The 16,595-nt window shown below is 43.1% G+C and overlaps 1 protein-coding gene across 4 annotated transcripts in view; it reads left to right on the forward strand.

Moving 5' to 3' along the window:
• FAM110B (family with sequence similarity 110 member B) overlaps window positions 1-16,595 on the forward strand; it is a 178,566-nt gene that overhangs the window by 122,887 nt on the left and 39,084 nt on the right. The window contains exon 3 of one of the 4 annotated variants that reach the window (XM_075061971.1): window positions 16,049-16,106. The exons of the other annotated variants lie outside the window; for them this stretch is intronic. The gene's annotated coding sequence lies outside the window, so the exon portion shown is untranslated. The remainder of the gene's footprint in view (window positions 1-16,048; window positions 16,107-16,595) is intronic. 4 annotated transcript variants of the gene reach the window in all.

Here is a 16,595-nt window from a genome sequence, read left to right on the forward strand (position 1 = left end):
TCCATCAACATGACAGAGCCCTGAACATACTAGCACAAAACTGAAATAAATGGCAGAAACTGGTGAATGCAGAAGGATAAAGAAAAATTACTCACACATGGGGTTAGGATTTGCTAGTCATTAGTGCAGTAGCTTATGGTTCTGCAGTCCATAGTGACATGCTCCTTTCAGCACGAAGAAGGTTTGCAACTAATTTGCCTATGATGTGCAAGTAGAGATCCCAGTGGCCAGTTGAGAGAGTTAACAGTGGATCAACCATTTTTCAGCCATCGTGAATTGAGCCGCAGAGCTTCTGCCGCAAACTCTGCGCTCCTGCTCTTGCAGCTCTAGCGAGCTTCCCACCTCTGTGAAAGCTACAGAAGACAACCATTTACCACCTTTTATCGGCCATCTTGAACCAAACAGCTCTCCTACATTTCGCACCCTTTTTCCAGGATTATCTGTGCAGGCGCCGTAGCGCGGCAAGCGTGGAGCCCGCTCAGATCTCCGCTGAATTTTTTGACCATTGTAAATACCTCACGCATTATCCAGCAGTATGTGCACTACTTGCAAAACTGGACAGGAAGCGATGACAGTGCGATTACTATACTGATGAGGACATGGACACAGACATCCTGGAAGCACGGCATGTGGCAATTGGGAGATCATGGTGGCATTGGGCCAGATTCAGGTCGTGGAATGCCAATTATGGTCCCGGGAAACAAGCACAGACTGGTGGGACTGCATAATGTTGCAGGTATGGGATGATTCCCAGTGGCTGCGAAACTTTTGTATGCATAGGGCCATTTTCATGGAACTTTGTGACTTACTGTCCCCTGCCCTGAAGCACAAAGACACCAAAATGAGAGCAGCCCTGACCATTAAAAAGCAAGTGGCCATAGCCCTCTGAAGCTTGCAATGCCAGACAACTACTAGTCAGTCGGGAATCAGTTTGGAGTGGGCACATCTACTGTGGGGCTGCTGTGCTGCAAGTAGCCTATGCAGTCATTGACCAGCTGCTATCAAAGGCAGTGACTTTGGGAAACGTGCAGACCATTGTGGATGGCTTTAATGCACTGGGGCGATAGAACGCATATCTCTATCTTGGCCCCGAAACACCAGGGAGGCCAGTATGTAAACCACAAGGGGTACTTTTCCATGGTGCTGCAGGAAGGGACTTACTTCCCAGACCAGAAGATAACAGTTGGGGATGTTGAAATGTCTATAGTTGTCCTCGGGGAACCAGCCTACCCCTTAATGCCATGGCTCATGAGGTCATACACAGGCACCCTGGACAGTAGTAAGGAGCAGTTCAACTATAGGCTGAGCAAGTGCAGAATGGTGGTAGAATGTGCTTTTGGACATTTGAAAGCATGCTGGCACAGTTTACTGACTCGGTTAGATCTCAGCACAACCAATATTCCAATTGTAATTGCTGCTTGTTGTGTGCTCCACGATATCTGTGAGAGTAAGTGGGAGATGTTTATGACAGGGTGGGAGGTTGAGGCAACTCGCCTGGTGGCCAGTTTCACACAGCCAGATAACAGGGCAATTAGAAGAGTGCAGCAGGGCACACTTTGCCTCAGAGAAGCTTTGAAAGCAGTTTCATGACAGGCCAGGGTATGGTGTGACAGCTGTGTTTGTTTCTCTTGAAGTTACCTGCCCCCTATATATATGCAAGGAAATAAAGTCACAGTTGTTTAAAAACCCTTCTTTATTATTTGTTGTACAACACATTGAGAGAAATCAGAAGGTAGACTGGGGGAGTGGGTTAGTGGGGTGGAGGAGGAGAGAAGGACAAGTCGAGAAGCCAAATCAAAAGTTCGCATATGCCAATTTTCTGCTGCTTGGGCGATCCTCTGGGGTTGAGTGTGTGGGTCCCCGTAGCCTCCCCCCTCTTGTTCTTGGGCGTCTGGGTGAGGAGGCTACGGAACTTGGGGAGGAGGGAGGGTGGTTATATAGCCGCTGCAGCAGCAGTCTGTGGTCTTGCTGCCTTTCCTGCATTAGATCCACCATACAGTGGAGCATGTCAGTTTGCTCCCAAATGATCTTGACCATAGCATCCTGCCTGCTCTCATTGCACACGTCCCCCCTTTCTTTGTGTTCCTGCAATGCTTTACCGGACTCCGCAATTGTTTGCCTCCACACATTCAGCTGGGCCCTATCAGTGCAGGAGAACTGCATGAGCTCGGCAAATATGTTGTCCTGAGTTCGTTTTTTCTGCCTTCTAATCTGGACCAGCCTCTGGGACGGAGTAGATAGGGACTGTGTTGAAATATTTGCACCTGCGGGAGGAGAAAAAGGGAGGGTAGTATTTTAAAAGATACATTTCAGAGAACAAAGGGGACACTCTTTCTCAGTGAAACAGGCAATTCATAGTACACTGCACATGTTCCTTCTGTACAAGTTAGCATTTTGCCTCTTATACTAAAGTGCCTGTCACCTTAGTGTGAGTAACCCATCACACACGGGCAACAGAATTCAGCTTGCAGGCAGCTTAGGGGCACGCGGGGTTCTGCTTCTTCCACATTCATTTCAATGCTTTCAAACTGTTGGGCCTCCTTTCTCATAGCAAGCAATGCCTGGTGGGTTTGCCACATAAAAGAAGGGCTCTCTGGGATGATTGCTTCGCACAACATCTTTCCCCCTTCCCTCTCTCCCTCGCCCCCTGCACCCAGGGCTGCCCAGAGGATTCAGGGGGTCTGGGGCAAAGCAATTTTGGGGGCCCCTTGGATAAAAAAAAAAAAGTTGCAATACTACAGAACACTATATTCTAATGGGGGCCCCTGCAGGGCCTGGGGCAAATTGCCCCACTTGGCCCCCACCCCCGGGCGGCCCTGCCTGCACCCACTACGTGGTTTCAATGAGGCTCTGAACAGGGATGAGCTCTTTAAACTAAATGCGAACGGCCCAACGTGGCTGGGTTCCGCCCCACACTGTGTCTCCCCGATCAGGCTTTCACTCACCAGAAGTACCTTCTTCAGGGTCATGGTCCAGGAGCCTGCCTTGGGAGTAGGGGGAGGCTATTGGCTCCAGCGTTAAGAATAATTCCTGGCTAGGGTGACAGTGGTGAAGCCACATTTTAGCAGCAAGGGGAGCGAACATATAAAAAAAAGTGTCACCCTTTTTTTATGAAGAAAAAAAAGGAAAAAAGAGAAGTGCCACCCAAGACCCGGAGTGCCGCCGGGTGAGTAAAAATTAAAAAGGCACCACTTTTCTGCTCAGTGGGAGCGGCCACTCCTCCTCCTCCACCCCAGCCGTGCTACTGTGGGGGAAAATGGATTCTCCACTTGCTGCCTGTGCACTGTCCTCCTGCTCATCCTCCTCACTCCATGCAACTCGCCCTTTGCAGATGTCCACAGACAGTGGCAGGGTAGTGGTGGCATCACCCCCCATAATTGCCTGCAGCTCAGTGTAGAAGTGAAACGTATGAGGCTGCAACCCAGAGCACCCGTTTGTCTCCCTGGCTTTTTGGTATGCTTGCCTGAGCTCCTTGATTTTTGTACGATGCTGCTCTGTGTCCCTGGAGTAGTCTCTTTCCATCATGGCCCTGGACACTTTAGCGTACGTATTTGCGTTCCTTTTTTTTTGGAACGTAGTTCTGCCATAACAGATTTGTCTCCCCAACATGCGATGAGATCCAGTACCTCCCATTTGGACCATGCTGGAGCTCGTCTGCGAATCCGGGACTGCGTGATCTCTTGTGATCGTGGACTCTGCGTGGTCGCCTGTGATGGTGGACTGTGCTGACGGTCACCTGTGCTGATGGTGATCAAAGAGGAAATGAAATTCAGAAGTTCCCAGGGCTTTTCCTGCCTACCTGGCTAGTGCATCGGAGTTGAGAGTGTTGTCCAGAGCGGTCACAAGGGAGTATTCTGGGATAGCTCCCGGAGGCCAGTAACGTCGAATAGCGTCCACAATACCTTTAACCCGGGATTGCAGTCTCGATTTAAGCACTACTCCACTTGCCAAGGTGGAGTACAGAAATCAGATTAAAGAGCCCTTTAAATCAAAAAAACTGGTTTAGTCATGTGGACAGAATCATTTTTTTTCGAATTAACTCGGCTAATTCCGAAATAACCGACTAGTGTAGCCCAGGCCTGAGAAAGAAACTGCATATTGCATTATCCTTATTTGTACTGCAGCAATATGTGCCTCTAATGCAGAGGTAGGCAACCTATGGCACGAGTGCCAAAGGCAGCACGCAAGCTGATTTTCAGTGGCACTCACACTGCCTGGGTCCTGGCCACCGGTCGGGAGGGGGCTCTGCATTTTCATTCAGTTTTAAATGAAGCTTTTTAAACATTTTAAAAACCTTATTTATTTTACATACAACAATAGTTTAGTTATATGTTATAGACTTCTAGAAAGAGACCTTCTAAAAACGTTAAAATGTATTACTGGCATGCGAAACCTTAAATTAGAGTGAATAAGTGAAGACTTGGCACACCACTTCTGAAAGATTGCCAACCCCTGCTCTAATGGTACTGGCGTTGCTCAGGTGCACAAGACAACTTTCAAGAGACAAGAAAAGAAAAAAAATTATATGGGATATAAAACAGCTGTCTGCATCAGTGGTTCTAGAAGTATGGTCCATGAAGAGTTGGCTCATGGTGTTGACTGCTCCTCCTTGTTTCCAGCTCCTGGATTGCCTTGACTTCAGCTAAAACTGCACTGAATACTTTCCTTATATTTCACCATGTGAATAATTACTGTAAGGTTCCACAGGGAAGTTATTTGACTGCGGATGGAAGAGGGACCAGTCCCTCACGTTTTTAGGTGTTTTCCACACTATGATAATGTTTGGAAGCCTCTGGCATACACCTTTCCTCCTAGCTACGCAGGAATACCCCATTTCCTTCTCACAAGTTCCTCCTCGGTTTCAGAAGAGGAAGGGTTCATGCTCACAGCACTATTTATGTCTAAAGATTAAGCCCTATTCAACTACAATTTATGGAAAAACAAAGCACACCCTTTTATTTTTTCCTTTCTCTTCATCAAATCCACAGACTAATGGGAATTTTGAATTCCTTTGCACTTCTCATGCTGTACAGCATTTAACCACTTTAGAAAGTAGTTAATATTAAATGTCACAGTTAACATGATTTTAACTTTCCTTTTATCAAACCAAGCTTTCAGATCCTGGAACTGTTGCTTACATGTACTTAATGGAAGTACACATAGTAGTGAATTTTTTTTATCCCTAAATATGTTTGAATGTGTGTCAGAATCACAAACTGTCTTCGTAATATTGAGAGTAGAAGCTTGAGTTTTTGAAAGTGTACAGTAAACATGTTATGTTAAAGCAACTGTGCAGTTTTTGTGTGAAACATCTTCACCACAAGTAGTTCAGCAGACTGAGTGTGAAAAGATATATTGAGAGGCTTGTTTTGACTCATTCTGTGAGTACTGTGATGCCATTTATATTTTATACTGGCTAATTTCCACTCCTGACATAACATAGGCTCAGGTAAGGGACACATACACCCAGTTTATGGTCAGAAGGCTATTTTTTAATGTGCATTGATACAAGGAGTGTGGGTACAGTGCTGCACCTGAGAAAGTGCTGTTACACAGCGGAGCTAAGCATTCCCAGGCAGCAAACTGTGTACTCAGCTGAAATTTGCCTAGTACCTTTTCTTGTGTTTTCGGTGTAACGTGGCGTACCTATTATTTATGACTAGCTGATATGCATTATTAAATATAGATTCTCCAGAAACCATGTGAACTCTTTTTTTATATCATGTGATTCCATATAGATTTTTGGGGGGAGGGGGATGATTGGGGACATTTCTATATGTCAACATACTGGAACAAGGAGTGGACAAGGGTCACCTGGTGTCATTCTTGCCCTGATTGTCCTTGGTAGGTCACGGACAGATTAAAGAAATAGTAAATGGCATACATGTACATGTAAGAGATTGCTGTTAATATTTGTTTTCCATAGTTGGATAGTCCCACATTAAAAAAAAAAAAAAGTTCCCTTTAGATATCTAATGATTGTTCAGGGCTTAAACTAGGGGTCAGGACGCCTTAGGGGGTCACAAGGTTATTACATGGGGGTGTTGCAAGGTGTCAACCTCCACCCCAAACCCCAATTTGCCTCCAGTATTTATAATGGTGTTAAATATATAAAAAAGAGTTTTTCATTTATAAGGAGGGTCACACTCAGAGGCTTGCTATGTGAAAGGGGTCACCAGTAAAACAGTTTGATAACCACTGGCTTAAACCACAGCAATTAGGATTGCCTGTGAGTTTTCCCATAGGAGGAGTGCCTTTTATTTTTATTTTTTTAAGGCAGTGGATTTGTCAGAGAACATGGACTCTCACAAAATTGTGCTGGTGAAATTTTTGTTGGGTGATTCAGTCTGTATACGCTGCTGTTATCCCACAATGACATTGAGAATGCGATTGGTACATTTTATTGTCTGAAAAAAATGCTAATAATGGTAGCATTAAAATGGCATTATAGTGTCATAAGGCAAAATTCTGTTCCCGTTGCAGTGATTGGTAGTGTTTACACTGTCGTGAATGGGAGTCAGAATCTGGTGTGTAATGCAGAAAATGGGGTGAGGAGGAGTGGCCTTAGGTGTGGCTGCTCTCTTTGTTTTCAGTTATAAGCTAGTATTTGTAGTGACAAGGCAAGATACTTTTCAGAGTAGAAATCCCTGAGCAGAGCCCCAGCAGAGGTGATTTGCAGTTCACCTATATCTAAGGAAATATCCAGATGTCAGGTTGAATGGTTTGCACCCAATCCATTGATTGCCACTGAACTGCTCCCTGTAATTTATAAAAGCAATAACTCACGTCTTAAAAGTGAGATGTTTTTGCATAATTGGAGTTTTGGTAGTACCGTAGTATATTTTTGCATAGAGTGAAAGCAATTTGGCTATGAAAACAGTTTATCAGAACTTAATGGAGGGATGGGTGAGCCGCCTGTGCATGATTTATAGTGTTATTAACAGCAAATATTTTGGCAATGTGACTATAACAGATATTTTTATCATAATACCTCTGTACACCTTTCATCCTCAGTATCAGCAGCTCTTAAGTAAATTAATATGTATACAGAAGCTATAATTGATTTTGCAAAGGACCCAATTACATGATAGGTTCTTTTTTTTTTTCTCCTAAGATTTAATAATGGTAGGATACCTTAAAAAAGTTCAATGATAAACATTAAACTGGGTACGGCAGATATTGAATTAAAACCACTCTTTACGCATTGGCAATTCCAGGTCAATAGCATACCTTTTTAATAGCTGAGTTGCATATTTGCAGCACAGACAACATTATAAGAAAGGAGATTGTTGAGGAGGAGGGACATTTGCGAACCCCACAGATACACATTTGCGCTCTTTAAAATGTAATATTTGTTACGGTAACTTTTATAGTGTTGGTGATGTGCAACATTTACTTGTTTCTCAAATGGGCACATGAGTATCACGTTTGTAAAGTTCACTTCAACCTAACAAAATATATACAGAGTAACATCACTGTAATATACAACAGAGTAAACAGCCCTGAACCCAAACCTAGACCTCAGGTTTGGGGTATCTGTAAGATGATTTGTATTTCAGTGAGGGTTAATTCTAATTTTTTGTCAAATGGTTCCCTCTCTTCACCTCCTCCTAGGACCACCCCCTTCAAAAAAAGAAAATCATTGCTTGGAGGTTTCAACATCCCAGGTCTTAAAAGTATCTTTAGCATCACATTGCATTTATAAGAATCTCAACAAAGTGAATATTTTTAAATGAATATAGTTTTCAGTTGATTGATACATTAGGAAAGTATATATAATACTGAGCGAAACGGGATCTATGGTACAGAGCTGCGTGTTTTAGAACACCTGGCCATCTTTACTGTAGTTTGTATGTTTTGAGAAAAGTACCTTTTGTAGTGTTTATTTTAAAATGACTACGTTTGCTAGTTTCAGATAATGGCATTATTATTTAGTTCCACTGAATGGAAAAGGCAAGACTGTGTGACTTAGATATCCTGTGCTGTTAGTTTGCCTGGAATGCCAGCCCATATTTTATTATGAGAAAATGTATTTCTTCTTTTGGATATGCAGCAGGGGGGGGGGATGCATGGTGGGGGGATGGGGGCAAGCATGGCCTGAGCATGCTCACATGGACTGAGCATGCTCAGTAACACTGCTGAAGCTGGCTGCCCTCTCTCCACTCCCCTACTCTGCCTCTCCCTCTATCGGCAGGCACAGGTCATTTCTGATATGTAGTGCAGGAAACCTCACCTGGTGAGGGCAGAACTAACCTTAGTTTGGCTAGCTAAAGAATGTTGTATGCAGTCCAGTTGCATTAAATATTATTGCAAATGGGTAACTGAATGTGGCTTGCCAGGAGCTGTAAAGAATAGATCACATAATGGTAATACAGTCTGCTATTTCAGCATATGTGATATGTACCACAGAAACTGGGAGACTGCACAAGATTCCCTATAATTAAGGCTAGGTTTATGTCATGGAAGTCACAGCATCTGTGACTTCCAGAGACCTCTGTGACATTCTCTGCTTCAGCCCCAGGGGCTGCAGGACTCTGAAGCTGACAGCCAGTGTAGCCCTCGAAGGGTTTTAGTGACAGGCAGCAATAGCGATGGGGGCCTCCTGCAAAGTTCCAGCAACAGGTGACAGACTCCTGAGGGGGCCTTCCTCAGGTTCCAGTGATGAGCAACAGCCTTGCACGAGGGGTGAGGGAGGAAGCCTCAGGCGAGCAGCTGGGGGTGTCCCATTTTCTCTTTGGGAATATGGTCACCCTGCAGCTCCCAGCCGCCGTGGTTTGAGTGGGAACCCACAGCTCCCAGACACCACAATAGTGGGGGGGGGGAATCCATGGAGCTGCAGCAGCAAAAGTCACAGACAGGTCAAGACTTTTGTGAATTTTTGTTCATTGCCTGTGACCTTCCGTGACTTTTACTAAAAATAACCATGACATAATCTTAGCTTTAAACTGCCCATTTCCTAATACGTGATTATGAAAAAAACTCACTTGATTAGGGAATAACTATAGAGTAGGATTTGTCAGACCTGGTTCCTAATCTTGCTCCAGCTCTGCCCATTTTGTATATTTGGCACAGTCACAGTAGTATCATTGCAGTAGTAAAGCAACAAGAAGCTTTGCTCAGCATCGTGTGGACAGATGTACACTCTGCTGAGCCTCCACTGGGAGCTGAACAGCTACCTTCATTCTCTGCGCCTTCACAGCCATCTCAGGAACTCGTAGAATTGAGCCCTAACTGTTCCTTTAATACAGAAATGTTGTTTGTTTGTTTGTATAATCATAGCACCTGAGAGCCCCACTCATAGACCAGGTTCCCATCATACTAGGTGCAGTACAAACACAGAACAAAAAGACAGTCTCTGTCCCAAAGAGATTATGCAACCTTGATAATTTCTCTTAACTGTAGAGCTACCATGAACTTTTCCTTATCCTTGCTCTGGACCCACCATGGAGAAATTGTTGGCCCTTCAACATGCACCATACCCAGTGATCATACAATTACACAGTCTATTCATACAGTATACATCAGTGGTTCTCAACTAAGGGTGCACATACCCTAGGGGGGCACACAGAGGTCTTCCAGGGGTACATCAACTCATCTAGATATTTTCCTAGTTTTACAACACACAACATAAAAAACACAAATGAAGTTAGTACAAACTAAAATTTCATACAATGGCTTGTTTATACAGCTCTATATCCTATCCACTGAAATGTAAGTACAATATTTATATTCCAATTAATTTATTTTATAATTATATGGTAAAATGAGAAAGTGAAAAATTTCTTGCTATCTGTGCTGTGACACTTCTATATTTTTATGTCTGAGTGTGTAAGCAAGTATTTTTTAAGAGAGGTGTAACTTGAGAGTATGCAAGACAAATCCAACTCCAGAAAGGGTTACAATAGTCTGGAAAGGTTGAGAGCCACTGGTATACATTGTCAAAGTCAGTAGTAAACCCTAAATATTAACAGGTAGTATAAGCATAAAAAATTTCCATTGCATTAAAAACTTTTTGCTTACACAGTGCTCTAGCAGGATCCTACCTACCTCACTGAATTGGTCTCCTTAAAATATAGGTGTCCTAGGTGTCCTCTCATCATCATCATCATCATCATGAATGCCTTGTATATTTAAGTAGGTGAACAGTGCCTCTTACACACATATGTAACTCTCCTCATTAGTTCTTCCATGTCACTCCATAGTACTGTGAAGCAATGCAGAAGAAACTAAGGGAACCTAGAACACAAGAAAGAAAATATACAGGGGACATATAATGTGTAATAAAAAGGAAAGTCCTTAGTTTTTCAAAGAATAAGAAAAAGAGTGATGGGATGAAAGGTTAACAGAATAGATCATGGGTGAAGGATAAATAGAGGTTGAGAATTGAGGAGCCAAGTAATTGGTGTGGCGGAGAGGGAACCATGAAGAAAGTAGGCACAAGCAGAGCTTTTGTTTTGAATGCGTACATTCTAGTACATTTCATTGCATTTTCCTGGCACATGCCCACAGCTGGGTTGACGTGAGTAGGAAAGATGGAATGCAGAATGCTGAGGATGGAGAGAGTCGAATGGGCACTGTCATTGTTGGGCATGTAAGTGAAGAGCCAGGATTGGTTATTTTTTGTTTCAAATGATGTGCCCGGGTATCATTTTCCTCTCTTCCCTGTGTGTTGCACCCTGCCAGTATTCTAGTGCCTGCTCCTATTCTCCAACTTCAGACCTTCTTAAATCACTCCTGAAAACTCATTTCTGCAGCATCACCTGCAAAAAATTAGAGTGTTTGCAGCTGGAGGGAATGAGGAGGACACACAATCTCCCTCCAAAAAATCACACACAAGTGCCTATTTGAACCAGCAAGAGATATGTGCACCTAAAATGAGTAACTCTGTAATCATTATTGTGACATTATACTTCATATTCTTTATGGAAATATGCTTATAATGTGGATATAGCATAACTGAGATGTACTTTATGCAAGAGGGCTCATGTAAGATATCATTGGAAAGGTTATGATTTACTGAATGTGATTATCCAATTTGTATGCTTGTATCATTTCTGTATCTGAAATTAGAAATATTGACCCTGTATCTGTATTTCAAATGTGCTACTTTGGGTGATACCTCCAACTAGCCCTTCAGGTACAACAATGAAAGACAATGGACTATGAAAGAGCTTAGTCTTCCTGTGGACTCTCCAGATGGCCTACGAACAATGGCTGCTACAACCCTGCAGAGACATGGGTCTGAGTCACCTGGTACTGGATACCCCCGACCTTGGAATGCCAGTGTTTTTCCATACACAAAAGCTACATAAGGCAGGGGTGTGATGTCATCGTGGTTCTCCTCTGCCTCCCCAGCCAAAGAGACACTGAAAACTACCTGAAAGCAAGAACTGAACTAGGGAGAGAAGAGTTGAGCCCAGGCTGGAAGGGCATCTAGCTTGTGAGTAATAATACCTGAAGTTTCAAGCTGCAGGCCAGTGCAGCTGACTTTCAAGATTCTCTGTAGTTTGTCTCTGACAATATTTAGAGTGAGGAATTAATATTTGTAGCCAATTTCTTTAGTGAATCAAGCTTAGTTTGTCCGTTTTGTTTTATTTGCTTAGTAATCTGCTTTGTTATGTTTGCTATCTCTTTAACCACTTAAAATCTGCCTTTTATCAATAATATATTTGTTTTGTTTATTGTTAAGCTCAGCTTGTGCAATTTCTAACTGGGTGTGGGGGGCAAGAAGGTGTGTATCTCTCTGTTCACATTAAGGAAGGAGGTGAATTTTTATGAGCTTGCGCTGTGCGGATTTTTTTATACAATGCAAGACAATATACTTTTGTGTTTATCTCCCAAAAGGGGTGTGCACATGAATGCTGGGTGAGTCCACTCACATACAGCTGACTTCAGTCTGCATCTGCAACTGGGTGTGGCCCAACCTGTGTGTGTATGCTGCAGAGCCTAATTCAACAAAACAGGGAGAGGGAATCCAGGCTGGTGGAGCAGGAGAGGCTCAATGAAACCCCAGTACATCAGGTGGCATCTTGGATGGGGGAGGTCCAACCTGTCACAATTATCTCCTAACACATGTCCTTTCTCTCTCCTCCTCTTCCTGCTGTGGGTTTGTATTATATCCTTATCCATCAAGTCCATTATTATGATAGTAGACTCTTCAGAGTTAGGGACCTGCCTTCTGTTTTTTGTTTTGGTTTGGTTTTTTTAATGAAGAACTTAGCATATGTATAAAATAATTCTGTCTCAGTAGCGATTAAAATTCAGACTCCGGAACAGAAGACACAGACACAAACGCTAGTAAAAAGTAAGGTTAAAATTGAAGATCAACCTTTGTTCAAGTTTGAAGTAGAGAATTAATCCTTGAATTCCACATCTTATGCTGCTTCCAGATTCTTTGCCCACAGAATTGCCTCTGGTGCTTCGAGAGCTCTGATGCAGATGCCACATACTCCTCCAGCAAAATCCAAACCCTGTTTAGCAGGGCAAAGCACAGTTGAAGATTGGCTCAATGCCCAGAATCTGCTTTTAATCTTTGCAAAGGCCCTTTTTTCCCTAACAGTCCTGGAGTATAATTGGGGAAATACTCAAGACTTTCTCCTTGAGAGCAAAATGAATGATTTCCTCAGACGCTTTCAGTATAGTATTTCTGACACTAGCAAATCACATGTTATGAATATTGGCCTAGGAGACTTTTCTGTAGGCAGATTCTTCCCTGGTAATATTTTATTTGTTTTTAAAGAATTTGAGGAACCTGAGGGGATCTACTATAAACAGACCAACTAGTCATTTTGAGGGGTGGAGGGAAACCCTAAGACACCTGATCTCTCTCTTTAGAGATCTCCATTAATTGCAAGCTGATAATTGAGTCAACATTCTCCAAAGTAGTGTGACTAGTTTCAGAGTATATAAGGCAGAGTATCACAGGTTGACAATATTGGCAGTCACCTACGTGCACTTCAGCTGGGTGGTTTTGGGGTGGTTGTTTTTTTTTTAAATTTGTCTTAAGAAATTAGTTCCATCTTTCCGTCACTGATGCGTAGTGACATCTAAACAATATTGAGCTTTTTGCAAAGGCTTCTGGTGTTCTTAGATAATGCTGCTTTTGGCTTGGGACTTGATTCTCCACTGTCTTACAGTCATTTATAACTTGTAAAATTGAATATTAAATCAGAAAGATAAGAGTTCCACACCATATAGGAGAGTCCCATACATGTGTCTCTGTTTCCCTTACTTGTGGTAGTAGTCTGCCATCTCCCCAAGTAGATGGGTGAACTGAGGTTTAGCTTTCCAGCCAAAACTTACATTAGAGTCCTTTCCTTCCCACTGATAGACAGACAAGTCTACAAAACTGCATTAGTTCTTCACCTCTGATCCAAGTTTGCCTTCTCTGAGTTCAGCTAGCACTCCTCACCTCTTTGGGCTATGCTTCCTCTTTAGAGGCCCTCCCTAGGCACCTATCTATAGTCTGTTCAGCCCTTCTAGAGTTACCCTCCTTGAGTTTAATAGTTACTAAGTCCTCCCTCATCCCTTCTTGGGCTCAATAATTCTCCCCTTTTATGCAGGAATTTCTGTATCCTGGGGGTGGTGATGCAAAGGAAACCCAATCTTTCCTCTACACCAGGGGTCAGCAACCTTTGGGATGCAGCCAGTCAGGGAAATCAGCTGGCAAGCCAGGATGGTTTGTTTACATGCAGCATGTGCAGGTTCGGCCCATCACAGTTCCCAATGGCCACGGTTCGCTGTTCAAGGTCAATGGGGGCTGCGGGAAGTGGCAGTCAGCACATCCCTCAGCCTGCACCACTTCCTGCAGCCCCCATTGGCCTGGAACGGCAAACAGCGGCCAATGGGAGCTGCGATCGGCTGAACCTGCGGACACTGCAGGTAAACAAACCGTCCCGGCCCACCAGCGGATTTCCCTGACAGGCCACGTGCCAAAGGTTGCCAATCCCTGCTCTATCCTGTACCAAACAGCATTTTTCCATTTCACTCAGACCCCTGGACCACTGCAGAGATTCCTATACTACAACTCTATGCCTTTTCCACAACCCCCTTCTTGGGCTGAGTGCCTCTGTCTAGGTCTCAGTTCCTACATGACCTCCGTGGTCAGCCTTGCAGTCCTTCTTGGGCCAAGCCCCCTTTCCTAGCTCCTTAGTTGGAGATCCATCCTGTAAGTCTGACCTCTCCCTGGAGAGCTGCTATAGAGCAACTCCCACAGCTGCCATCCTCCTTTGAGTCTTTTCTTCCACTAAAGGCATGCATCTTATCCTGTAGTGTTGTGTGCAGCTCAGTGGTCACGTGATCTAGCCACTTGGCCATTTCCTTATATGAGACTGTTTGAAAGGAAGATTTTATTTTATAGCATCTTGAAGCTTATCACTGGATCTAGAACAACTAGAATTCAGGAGCCTTTAAAGGGACGGCAAAATTAAAGTGTTATATAATGGCATGTAAAATAAAAATTGGTTGCAAAGACGAAAGGAGAAGAAGGGAGTAAGGACTGATGGAGAGGGTGGTAGACTGAGAATCAGGAGTCCTAGGTTGTATACATCCATTGGTGAAAGCATGAATAGTCAGATTTTCTTAAAAAAAAAAAAAAAAAAAAAAGCCTCTGATTATGTGCACCCAAGTTTGAACCCCTGGCTCTGATTTTCAGAATTGCTGAGCATTTGCATCACCCATGATCTGTTTGAATTGTGGGTGCTCAGTATGACAGATATCCTTAGGAGACCTTGTTGAATTTAAATGTAAGAAAGTTTGGGATCTGTTGTGCTAAATGAATGGTTTATATATTATTGTCCGATGAGATTGTATGTTATCTCTCTAGGGAGGAGATGGGATGTGAACTCTGGGAAGCGCTATGAACTTCAAAGGACTATACTGAACACTGGGCCAGACAAGAATAGACTTCTGGGACAAACAGGGTCAAGTGGTTTGCCTGGGAAATCTTTATGGGGAAGTGAATGCAAATTGCCCACCTTCAGTTATGCAAAACCCCAGGCTTTTGAAGCTATGCCCTTGAAGAGGGGCCATTATCTGCTGCTCCCAGAGTCTCAAGAACAAAGGCCCAAGCTGTATAAAGGAAAGACTGTTCTATTCATGGGTGGTCCTAGTTCTGAGCTAAGGCTGTTATGGACTTTGTAATGACAGAAAAAACCCTATGTGGTGTTTGAAGGACTGACTCTGACCAGAGCCCTAGTTGGAGCTGGAGGTGATCTCTTGTGAGCTTTATTAGCGTGTGTAGGTTCTTTTATTGTTTTAATATGTTTTGTCTGAAACACTTTCACCTTAAGGACAAATGTACTTGCTTAGAAAGAGCTGTGTGGTAACTTGTAATTACTGGCAATTATGGCTGGTGCTAGCCTTCGAAGAGAAATCGAAGTGCAAACACTGGCCTGTTTAGGCAGTGTGACCTGTGGCCACACTGTGTGCCTGGAAAAACCCCTAGTCAAGAGAGAGAGAGACATGAGTCTCCATCCAAGAGAGGTAACAGCTGAAGAGCCTAGAGGGACCGCAGAGGGGTAATACAGGTGCAGTTGCCCTGAATTGTGACACTCTGCATGTCTTAAAATCAGACTGTTTCCACATTTAGGAACCCATAATTGAAAGCCATTTTTATGAAAAATTGGCCCTAAACCTTTCAATGTCAGAATTTACCCATCTGTAAAAATGTGTGCAATAATACACCCATTGATGATGATAATATGTCTATGTTATAATAAATGTTGGGAGAGTTAACATTTCATATGTGGTCTAAGGTCTTGGATGGAGAATGCTATGCTCTGACAAATCAGTTATTATATGTACTATTTATTAGTGGACCCCCCCTCCTTGACTGCTTTGTTTTAAAATAATCTGATTTACTTGCACTAGTCAGAGTGAAAACTGAGAAGAGACAGACAGAAAGAGCACTTAATCAGAGTTTAAAAAGCATGCAGAACCAAGATTCTTCAGTGTAAGATAACTGGTCTTCAGTTTTAACTGACAGAAATATGAAGGTTCCAGTTACCTTGTTGGGATGATTGTGATTAACACTCAGCTTTTCCTCCAGCAGGGAGAGGAATGATGCCATACCATCATGGAAATACCAATCCCAGTTTTTCAGTGAGGTAAGATAGGCAGTAATAGGAAGTCACAGCCAAAAATTCCAGTCATTTTAAATTCACATAAACCAACAAACTACGTAAGCTGAATGCAGTGTGGTTGGAGCTGTATTGGTCCCAGGATATTAGAGAGACAAAGTGAGTGAGGTAATTGTATTGGACTAACTTCTTTTGGTGAGAGAAACAAGCTTTCGAGCCACACAGAGTTCTTAAGAAGCTTGTCTCTCTCACCAACAGAAGTTGGTCCAGTAAAAAAATATTACCTCAGCCACCTGGTCTCTCTAAAATCACACAAGTGTCTTGAATAGATTTGGTAGTTACTTTTCTGCTGCCAATATCTGAGTTGGAAATATTGACTTTGGCAGTAAATTTGCACCATAAGGAGCATTTAAAAGGTCACTGCTGACACCAGTCCATTCCTTTGAAATGGGAAAAGTTTACACTAAATGAATTGTTAAACGAGTGCTTGACACCAAATGTTTAGAGCCCACTGAC

The sequence above is a fragment of the Chelonoidis abingdonii genome, chromosome 2, assembly GCF_003597395.2.
Source record: "Chelonoidis abingdonii isolate Lonesome George chromosome 2, CheloAbing_2.0, whole genome shotgun sequence".
Classification (NCBI taxonomy): domain Eukaryota; kingdom Metazoa; phylum Chordata; order Testudines; family Testudinidae; genus Chelonoidis; species Chelonoidis abingdonii.